The sequence below is a fragment of the Heterocephalus glaber genome, unplaced genomic scaffold (assembly GCF_053883595.1).
Source record: "Heterocephalus glaber isolate CG9 unplaced genomic scaffold, H.glaber_assembly_v1.0 deba00001465, whole genome shotgun sequence".
Lineage (NCBI taxonomy): Eukaryota > Metazoa > Chordata > Mammalia > Rodentia > Bathyergidae > Heterocephalus > Heterocephalus glaber.
Window position 1 is genome coordinate 17135697 of NW_028258312.1, and position 11370 is coordinate 17147066.

General features: G+C 38.3%; 1 long non-coding RNA gene across 1 annotated transcript in view; it reads right to left on the reverse strand.

Annotated features, from left to right (window-relative positions):
• LOC110348514 (uncharacterized) overlaps positions 1-10923 on the reverse strand; it is a 70303-nt gene extending 59380 nt beyond the window's left edge. The window contains exon 1 of the long non-coding RNA XR_015438940.1: positions 10508-10923. This is a non-coding gene — a long non-coding RNA (uncharacterized LOC110348514). The remainder of the gene's footprint in view (positions 1-10507) is intronic.
• Positions 10924-11370: the final 447 nt, after the last annotated feature.

Consider the following 11370-nt stretch of genomic DNA (forward strand, 5'->3'; position numbering starts at 1 on the left):
CATTCTTAAACTTGGTCATTATCAGTTTTTCCCAGGTGATCAAAACTGCCCACTCTTCCTGGAGCAATACAGAGGCTCCAGCAAAAGAACCAAAAATCGGGAGCATAGCCAGTCCCTTTAGAGCTCACTCAATAGCAAATCCATTTCAGGTGACATAAAATGCCTATCAGTGTAACATACAAACATCTGTAATGCTAACCAGAGAAGAGCCGGGTTAGGAGCAAAGCAATTACATTTTTTCCTTTCTCTGTATCTCTTTCTCAATAACAAATGGTGATAAAAGGGCTGTGAGTGAAAGATTCTCTAAACATGCAGAGGTCTGAACCTGACAAAAGCTACGGACCATCTCCTGGAAAAATAGAATAAAACATATACATTCAAAATTGAACATGTTTAGAGGATACATGAACATCCAAGGTCCGTGGGTTGTCCTAGAGCCCCTGGCCCCCACTTTAGAACTCATAATTTTGAATGCATCATACAGTCTTTTCAATTTCCCATCAAAGATCCAGAGTAGCTCAGTTATAGCCAATGAACCGTAATACAAATATCATCTGAAAATATAAAATGGCACTGTATTTGAGACGAGTATTTGTATTTGCAAAACCAAACACACCAGTGACAAAGCATTTTAGACAAACTCATCACTCTGCTTGGGTGAATGTATCAGAATATTACAGATTTAATAAAATCATTGTTAAGTTCAGCTTCTATTGCCTATTTGTTCAAAAGTTGTAGTTCATTTGCACTGTTGCTGTTAAATTCATTCACCTGTTTTTAACAAAGGAAAAGAATCAAATCCTTAGACATTCCTGAAATGCTGTACCTATTCTCAACTATGAGTCTGATCACTTAGGTCCCTGAACTAATTCAAAGAAAAAAAAAGGGGGTTAAACCTTTCTTGTTCTTTTGAGAAAGCATTTGTAGCCAAAAGTATTCTTATGGTTGACTTTACTTATATATAGTTGAGATGTTGGGAATTCTGAGTTTTACTGTGCCATGCTTTTCTTTATAGTCAGGGGACAAAAGAGCCCAGACTAACAATGTTTTCATTATCCTTGACCATGTTCACGAGTAAACACTAGTCAAGGTACTTTCTGCCGTTGTTTTTGTTTGTTTTACCACATACAAATACAACTTTAATATTTCTTCTATGATGAAACTTACAGTGAACTTCCTGCAGTTAACTATAGAGATGATTTCTAGATGGAGCTTCAAAAAAAAAAAAAAAACTCTTTTTCCTGCCATATAGTTCAAAATTTTGGCTATACCCAAGGAGCTTTTAAAAATCCTAAAATTGTACCTAGACCAAGGAAATCAGATTTACTGGAAGAGTGGTCCAGGCATCAATATTTTTTAAAGCTTTCTGGGTGGTTCTAAAGGTAGAAAACTCTGCTCTAACCAGGAAGTGCTGGTTCAGGGGGCCAAAGGCCTAACCAGTGGAAGCTTTCACTCCACCTGACCTTGGCCCCAAACTCAGTGTGGAGCTCTGGTGGGCTAGATAGGACCAAACTCAAATATGCATGTACACACACACACACACACACACACACACACACACACACACACACACACACACACACACCGTCTGAGCAGGAGAGCCAGATTCTGGTCCAGATTTCAGGCCCTATTTCTCAAGTACAATACATGAAACACTGAAACATCTCCACCAGAATTATCTGGAGTCCTTGTTTCTAAAAAATATGTTCTGGACTGTATCCCAGTCTTACTAAGCAAATTCTACCGAAAGGGTCTAGACCAGTTACCCCTTCCCCACATGTTTCTGATCACGTTTCAGTTTGAGATCTCCTGGCCTAAATTTAGCTAACACATCCTTTACTGGGCTGCACAGCGCTGGCCTTTAGGGAGATGACCCATGAAGGAATATCCCTCCTGGAAGCTGCAGAGAAGCAGAAGGGGCAAAGGATTATGGCTGTCTTTTCTCTCCCATTAACAGCTTCCAATCTTGTATCACTCTGGCTCCAACATTAAGTATTACTTTAATTGCTCTCCTAGAAAACACGATAATCTCTATTAGCTCATGGTTAAAATCACTACTTTAAATCTATCTAGACCTTAGTAACATTTTCCTCTGGCAGCAAAGCAGGAAGTGGGAAAGCAAACCAACCCCTTTCTGCGATCTGTTGATTTTCTAATGATTTATAAATCCTTAAAGAATAATCCTTAAATAAATCAGTGAGTTCAACACTGAGGGTGTTTTATCTATTTATCTATAAGGATCAAGGTCATGAATGTTGGTAACTTTCCCAAACCAGCCTATATAAGCCACAGAGTACCTAAAATGTTGATCTATGGAAACTCACATGGCTTTAGGTTGTACATGATTTGAGAAAAGTAGATTGAGGAGCAGCTGTTGGTCTAAGGCATCACAAAGAACACACCTCACCAGGGTGCATTTCTCAGCTCCAGATTAGTTGTTCTAACTGGCCTTTATTTTCTCATTGTCCCCCACAGATTAGCTTGTCAGTGCCCTGCCCATTATTTTCCAAGACATTTAACGCTGTCACCCATTGTCTCTTCTGGTCATGGTTCTTCTATGAACTTGTTGGAAATGAAATTACTTGTTCTCTCTTTCTTATAGACTGCAAAAACTTCTATGACTTGTGACCACTGGAAACAGGAATGTTTAGGTGACATAAAATGGCACCCACTAAGTCTCTTCAGGAGCCTGCTTTCACTAGGACCTGGAGACACAGGTACATGAAACAGGACTGATGGACGTAGCCTTGGTGCCTGACAGTTCCTTCTCATCTGGACCACTGAGGTTTCCCTGCTTCTCTAGTTTCTCATTTGTCTTCACATGACCTTGTTCCCTCCTGATTACTACTAGCTACACCATCAGTTGGCCGGTGGCTCTGGGGAGTCTGGCTCAGATCTACAAACTGAACTGCCAGGGTCCTCCTCAGAGCTGTGAACTAAGAAACACAGGAAGAATTTGCCATTTTGAGCTGCAATCAGAAGCTGAAGAGTCTCTGCAGGTTGAAGTGATGAGAAGGAGAAACCATGAGTCGGCAAAGAAAGCTGGTCAGGAGAGGAGAAGTTGGTTGGTACAGAAAACAGATGCTGAGAGAGGCAGAGACACAAGGAGAAGGTGAGAGCATGAATCCCAGGTGCCCTGCATCAAACTTTTTCATTCTTCACCCAAGTGGATCACACACCTCGCAGTCAAAGAAATCTCATCTTCCTCATTTTGGATCAAAGCCACATTAGATTGCTGGAGACTTTTCATCCAAAGAACAGCCCAGAAAAGCTGACCCAATAAGAACAGTCTTTTTAGTAACAGAAGTGTCATTGAGAAAACTAAATTTAGGACTAATAGCAGGGTTAACATTATCCCACTCACTGCTCCTCCTACCCCAGTGGAAAGTATCACACTCTCAGGAGTCCTTCTCAACTTTGAAATAGATGTTTGTATTACATGCTAATCATTCTGTCCTTGCTCCCGCACATAGAAATTCTCACATTCCACAGAAGATAGCGCTACAAAGGGAAATAGAATTCTATTTTCAAAAAGGTAGAATTTATAATAGGTAGAAAGGTAGAAGATAACCCTTGTTATCTTCTTCAAAAATTAGTCACCTGGGAAATGAATCACATGCTCTGACCTTGACTAGGAGCACTGTCTTTGCCAAACCCCTTCCTGCCAAGATGGGCCTTCTGAGTGTGTGAGGGCAGAGAAAGAGAAGCAGGTCCTTTGTAGGCTGAAAGCCCCTTGGCACCCTGAAACGTTGAGCTCTTCTCAGCCTCTCAACTATTAGGCCTAACACTTAGCAGGTACTCAGCAAATGTTCCTTGTTTGTCATAAATATCTTGGTGCCTTCCACACTCCCTGCTTGATGAGTTCATTCATTCACAAAACCTGGCTCTGCCCTACTGAATTAATCAGGACTCACTTGGTTGTTGACAGAAGCCCAAATCAAATCTGCTGGCAAAAAGGGAGCTAAATGACTCATCATACACACACACACAAAACCCCCAGACAGTTTTTGCTTCATGAACATCTGGATCCAGGAGCACAAATCAGGATTCAGTCCTTCTCATTAAATAGTTGTACCCAGATGTGCACACACATGTGTATGATTTCTGGTGTCTCAGAACTGCTTTCTTTTGTGTGCCTCCATTTTCAGACAGCTTCTCTTCTTATAGAAGGGAGATGGTGACTAGCATCTTCATGCTTCAGCCACAGCAAGCTGAGACACTTCCTCTCAACAGTTCCAACCCAAGCTCCAGAAGCAAGTGCCATCATGGTGCTTTTGTCACGTGTCCACTCCTGAATCGATGACTGTGGTCAGACTTATGTGGCTTGCCTGTCCCTCTGGAGCTAGTGGTCAAGTCACCCAACCAAACAACTAGATTTAGTGGAGCAGGAGGAGAAACTCACATGAAAGGATGGTTTCAAGCACCAGAGGGCAAAGTGACTATTTGCTGAGACATTTTAAAAGCTATCTTCTCCTCTAGAGTCTTCAAAGAGAATAAACAATAGAAGAAATGCAGGCTTTCCAACCAGGAGTTGGAAGAAAGATTTCTAGATAGACAAAAACAACAGATGTACGCCATGAATATATTGTACCATTCCCCAAATCAAATCCATTCTCAAAAGACAAACTGTCACCATTAAGGATGTTCAAAAGAACAATCTCCCCAGAGGAAGGAGCCAAAACTACTTCCAGACCAATCACACTGGAACATGCAGACGGTTCCCTGAGGACTCCTGAAGGGGACAGTGCTCATTTGAATGTAAGAGTTCTGTTGTGTGAAGGAGCCTAATCATTCACATTGCTCTGCAGTCACACTTCATATATCTTCAGAGCTGACAAACTAGTGCTACGCAAACGAGTCAGGAAATTTCTTCTGCTCTATTTCTGGTGGTCTTGGCTTTTATTACCAGTGGTGGCTAACACTCTTTAATAGAAAGGAAAACAGTTTATTCCAACAAAGGAAAACAACTGTAGCAAAATTGGACAGTTCAATAGCCTGGATAGTTTATTTATCCCTACACGATACAGGGTGACTTGCAAAAATGTATGGCTCTCCATTGACTCATGAGTTGTGACTCAGTAGTCATAAAATGATTATGGAAACAATTTATTCTGAGGCAACTCATGCCTTTCCCAGATAGGTCCATGCTTCCACACAGTGATTTGTGAGATGATTCTGGGAATAAACAGTACTTGGTGCATGTGGGTTTTCATATGGACACTTTGAAAACACGGGTGACCCATAAAATTCTAGACTATCAGGAAAGTTGAAAAGTCCACTTGACACAGTAACTAATTGAAACTAAGAAGTAGGAGATAGTTTACTCTCTCAGTTAATCTCTTTAATGATCTTGGAGATTTATTTATTTATAGGAGTTTCTTAGATTTAAAAAAAATGTCTTTGGTAAAAGACCACCCAAACAAACTTTTAAAAAATGAGGAGGAGACTTCAATTCTCATAAAGACTAAAATACAATTCTTTTTCTTCTAAATGACTCACATATATATTTTTTTAAAGATTACATTCAGTAAATTAAGATAACTTTCCTTCAAACCACCCTTTTATTTACAGAACTTTTTATTTTTTTGAGAAAGTGCCTCACTATGTGGTACATGCTGGCCTCAAACTCATGATCCTCCTGCCTTAGACTCCCAAGTGCTAAGATTACAGGTACATGCCACCATGCCAGCTTCATCTAGAAGATTCTCATTGGCAACATCTTCTGCATTCATTTTGTTTTGTATATAGAAATCCAAGGATAGTAGCTCCTATCTAGTTTACCAATTGTCTGTGAAAAGCCAGGGAGGCTTTGCTGTCATACCACTGAAGAGGCTTCAACAGGCTGCATCTTCCCACATGAGCAACTTCATCCCAGGCATTACAGGGGTCACACACATTGACAGTAGGATTTACAGGGTCTAAAATGAATGACCCAGAAACGTAAACAAAAATCAATGATATATACAATTGGAAGAGAGGACATCAGCATTAAAAGAAGGAACTCAGCTGAGAAAAGGACTTGGGGAAAGGTGGGAACAAGTCCATGAAGGTTGGGGCTCTTGAGCCTGCTGAGTACTTTGAACTAAAATGTTGGAGTCTCTTTGACCTTCTCCTGGGCTCCTTTCTCTTCTTCCTCCTCCTCCTCCCTCCCCAGTACAAGAGGGAGGGTCTTTCTCTGAAACTCCCTTGTCTGCCTAAAGATCTATCCTCCAAAAAGGAACTCAACTCAACATTCAGGACCCTCTTCTCAGGAACCTCATCAACAGGGAAGATTAACTCACAAGAGAGGAGGCATTGCACTCAGAGAGGCTTTGTCACAGACCAGCACCCTTCTGACAGGCTCCTCGGAGAAGAGCTCCATTCACTGAGCGCCTTTACACCTGCAGAAGGTCTCCACTCAACCTCCTTAACTTGTCACCACCTCCTCTAGAAGCCTTAACTCTGCATCCTTTCTGTAACTCAGGGTGCTGAACAAGCTTCAACCACAGGGCCCTTTGTGAGTCTCATTTTCTGGGATTCCCATGGATTTGCCCATAATTAAAATGGTTTTTCTCCTGTTAATCTCTCCACTGTCAGTTTACTTCATAGACTCAATTATCAACTCATCAGATGATAAAAAAATTTTCTTTCCTCTACATTGTCCATTACAAAATAGGAACTTTTGATTCTGCACACCCAACCCAGACACTTGATTTTTCATTTTAATCTGAGGAATCATTTCTTCCCTGGATACAACTTCAATTTCCTTCTCATATTGTTGTATAGTTGCACATTCCATTTGGGTTTTTTCTTTCAAATTACTCTTCATTCACATTTCAGAATTAAAGTTCTGTGGAACTAATCAAAGGGAATTGACTTAGTGGTAATTAAGGCCTTCTTGTTTACATTTACTCCCAATAAAGCTACTCTTTATTTCAACTTTTCTTTCTCTGTCTCTCTTTGCTTCTTTTTCCAGTACTGAGGATCAAACTCAGGACCTTGCACTTGTGAGGCAGATGTGGTGCCACTGAGCTAAATTCTGCTTCTTTTTCCTTCTTTCTTTTCTTGTTTTTTATTGCTATCATTGTTTTATTACTCATAGTTTGTAAATAATTATAGATAGATAGATAGATAGACAGACAGATATAGATAGAGAGAGAGAATGTATGCATACTTCAGGAAAAGAAAAATAGTATGATGTTGTTTCAATAGATGATGTTGTCCTCATATGCAGGACCCTAGAGGATGTTGTATATTACAGAAAACCCACTACACTGCCAGCCCTTAGAGAAGAAATTGGAAATCCATGTGCAGCAACCTCAATGACCAAGGTTACCCCAGCAGCAGTTCGCCGTACTAACAAATGTCTGGAAGCTAATGCCACCATTTTGTGCACCTCTTGTAATTGTAGAGGTCAAAGGTAACTTCTATTAGTCTCATGATCTCTCCATAAATTTAGTATTAAAATATATATACAAGTTTTTCTTTTCCTGAAGTACATACACATTTTAGTTATATATATATAACTAAATATGTAATGACATATATATATCCCATTTTTTAAAAAATTAGGTTTGCTGGAAAATTGTCTTTGCTTTCTTTGTACCATAGATTTCTGAACCATTGATAGATGGACTTCTTTATATTAAGTACGTAATTTATGTAGGCACTGCTAATTTCCCTTTCTTGGTAGAAAAAAATGCTTTTTGTATCTTAAGGGCATAGAAAAGGGTAATGACCTTGTATGATTCTGGTTAACTTTTACAAAAATGGGGAAATTGGAAGAACAGTTTGTGTGCCAAACATTGCCAAGTTCTGCACGTTGAACCAAGTTTGAGGACAACCTCATGGCCTGCCCCAAACTGAAGAATAGCAGCTTTCTGGACAGTTCCCAAGTGCATTTGGTGAGAAGCTCCATGGTGGGAGAGGAGGGAAGTCTCCACAGTCTAGACATACAGATTGAAAGGTTAGAATCTGGTCCTGTTAACCCAGAAAAGGAAGACAAATTTATCTACTTACAAGAAAAACTTAAGCTCAATAGGCAATTTCCAGAAGAAATTCCTACTTTCACTTTCATTATTTATCAAACAGTATAATTTCTACCAATCAGAGTGGCAAAAATGAAGAATTATATTATCCAAAATTAGTGAGTCTATGAGGAAATGGACCTGTTACACACTATTGGTAAGACTATTGATCAACAAATTTTTTTGGAGTCAACTCTATTAAATTTAATACAATTTGTTCCTTTGACCTCAAAATTTTCACTTCTATCAATTCATCCTCTAGAAACACTTCTACAAGAGCTCAAAGATATGTACAAAAGGATCTTCTTTATTTTATTGTTCATAATGGCAAACATTAACATTTTCCTCAGAAGGGGACTACTTAAATGATTTCATACGGTTCTCCTCCTGAGCTCTGCAGTATGGTAGTCACGCATGCCTCTTAAAGACTTGAAAAGTGACCAAGTTTGAACTGAGTATAAACTGCACTGTGAAAACACAAACCAAAATGTCTCATTAATATTTTTATATTGATTGTTGCTGAAATAACATTTTGGATATATTGTTTTAAATATATTATTAAAATTAATTTCACCTATTTCCTTTTGTCATGTTATATATACGTGTATGTATAATTGCCTATGTGATTCACATTTGAACCTTGCATTATATTTCTTTTATAAAGTATTTATCTTTACTATGTAGTTATTAAAAAAAATTAAGAGAGATCTTCATATATAGACACAAAAAGATCCAATATAGATGGGTTAGCACATAATTTTCAAAGCAATACATAAAATGCACTATTTTTTTAAAAAATCGAGCACATGCTAAACAAATTTGCAGGAACAGACTTCATTTCTGAGAAGGTTGGGATTAGGAGTGAAAAAGAAAAAACATTCTACATTTAGTCTTTTAAACTGCACTTTATGTTCATCAGGAGTTTTTAAAAAATCAGAACTGAAGATTGAAAACAAACTTTAAAAAAACATTGAGAGTTTTAGGATTTCATGTTGCTTAATATGTTTTGCTGTCTTGGCATTCCTTAACTTCAGACATTTCTTTTGATGATATATTGAAAAATTATGCAGTGTTCCCCTAATAGAATGATTAAATCTTCTTACTATTACTATTATTCATTTGCTTTTACCTCAATAAAGGAAACAGGAAAACAAAAGTAGACCAAAGCTCTTGTACTGGTGGTGAACAGCACACCACATCCCAGATCAGCAATTCCTTTCTTATGATTTTTCCCCCAGGGGTTGACAAGAATGAACAGAAGATTTAAATTCCGTTCCATTCCACCCATCTTATGCTCCCACGGTAAAGAGGAAGCCATGGCTGAAAATTCTTTAGGCAGGAGATTCTTTTCATGTTTTACAAAAGTAAATTTCAAAGGAGAAGAAAGGCCTAATCACTAAACTTCATCTCACTTTTAATAGCATGTTTACATACATTTTATAGCTCTGATTGGGGTCCACATTATTTTGTGTTCCTTTTTAGTCATTTAACATGGTCTCATGTAAATCTTTGTGTTACCATGTTTCCAGACTCATCTTAAAGAGTATGTCATCAGCAAGTTTATTTGCTCTTCAGGCAAACTTTTATTGTTTCCGGTGTTCAGTATGTTTAGTAGCACTACTCTGAACATAGTTTTACAAATTACTCTTTTGTTTGATTTATTTTCTCCATGAATAGTTCTGCTAGGCACTTTGGAACTCTTCTTTTAAAATCTGTATTGTATGTATATATTTTTCATTAAGCACTCTATTTTGAGAACTCTTTTATATAGTATATTTTTAACATAAATGGCCTCTATCCTTTCTTAAAACCAAGTAATAAGTAAACATTTTCTAGAGTGGAATTAACTTGACAAATGGTTGGAATATTTAAAAACCCTTAATACATAATAAATAATTAGTGTGTATTACCAGATTATTCCCTCAAAATAGAAAACCAATTACAGATGGTAACACAATACAATTATCTCACAATGCCACCTTTAAAAAAAAATCTTAGAATGATTGATATTGTTGCTATAATAGGTAAGTTTCGTCTTGAAGACCTGTAAATACTGTTCACTAAGGAAAAATAATAAGTGCTGGATTTCAAAAACACACCTGTTATCTGACCAAGAATCTACTCTAGCAAGTTTTATTTCTTTCTTCTGTTTTTCTATTTGCACTAGTAATTTTTACTCAACCAAATGAGAAAAAACCATCTACACAATGTTTAGAAATGCTCACAGATAGGAGGCAATTGTGTTTTTTACAAAGTGACTAATATTATCATAAATGTTAAACACAAACACACTCAGAGACTAAACAGAGTGTGTCATCCAGATTAATAAATAAGGACTATTAGAACTTTACACAAAGATGAAGAAGATATGTTCCTTGTAGAAAGTAGCCATGTATAAATATGTTATAACAAACCCCCATATTGGCTATTTCTGCCAAATGGGGCATTTATATAAATTTAATTTAGTTCTGTTTATCAAAAGTTTATCTTAAAATACTCACACCAATCACTGTGTCCGCTTCACATCCCTTCACCATTCACTACGTTTTGCTGCAACCAAAGGAAAGGAAAAGGCCTAAAATGTGCACATAGCGACTTCTGCTGATCTGCGTTCTGGAGGACAGCCCTCCCTCTGGTGCAGCTGGCGACAGCAGCAGGAACATTTGAAGTGCCAACATCAAGTGTCCCCTTCCAGTCATACTAGGAACTTCCTTTTCCGTTTCTTTGCCTTCCTTCTCCTTCACACCAGTCTATTTGGTTATGCCACTGAATGTTTTTGTTTCTAGTCTTTGGGTTTTACCAAACCATTATGCTGTGCCTTGGCATAATATCATACAGATGTTTCATGTTCTATAACAGCCCTGTGTTCTCCTATCTATATACATCCTCTGCCCATGGAGGAATGGGGTGGGACATGAAAGAATAAAGAAAGGGACGTGAAAAGAGAGAGGCTCACATGGGGCCCATGTGCTGGGTGCGTACTTATTTTCCTCTGTGGGGTTAGCAAACGACTTCTTGAGCCAATGCGCCATTAAACAAATGAGTTCCTTTACCCTCCCAATAGATGCCTTGGCAAAATCCACTCGGTACGGCAAGAAGGCCAAGGCACACAGCTGTGCCTCCTCACTGTCATCGCAGAGGTGCAGTGTGTGCTATAGGTGAAGTTTTAAATCTGTTTAAAGAAACAAAGGCAGCTATGAGAACTTCCTCCCCCCATTACCCCTGGTTTTCCCCTGATACAAATGAGCTCTGTTATTCTGATTAATTCAACTTTGAGCATTTGAAACAAAAATGGATTTTTGTATGCAGGAGAGTTAGTCTAGTTTGCCCAAGTAATTAAGAGGAAAAGCTTCAGCATTTTGAT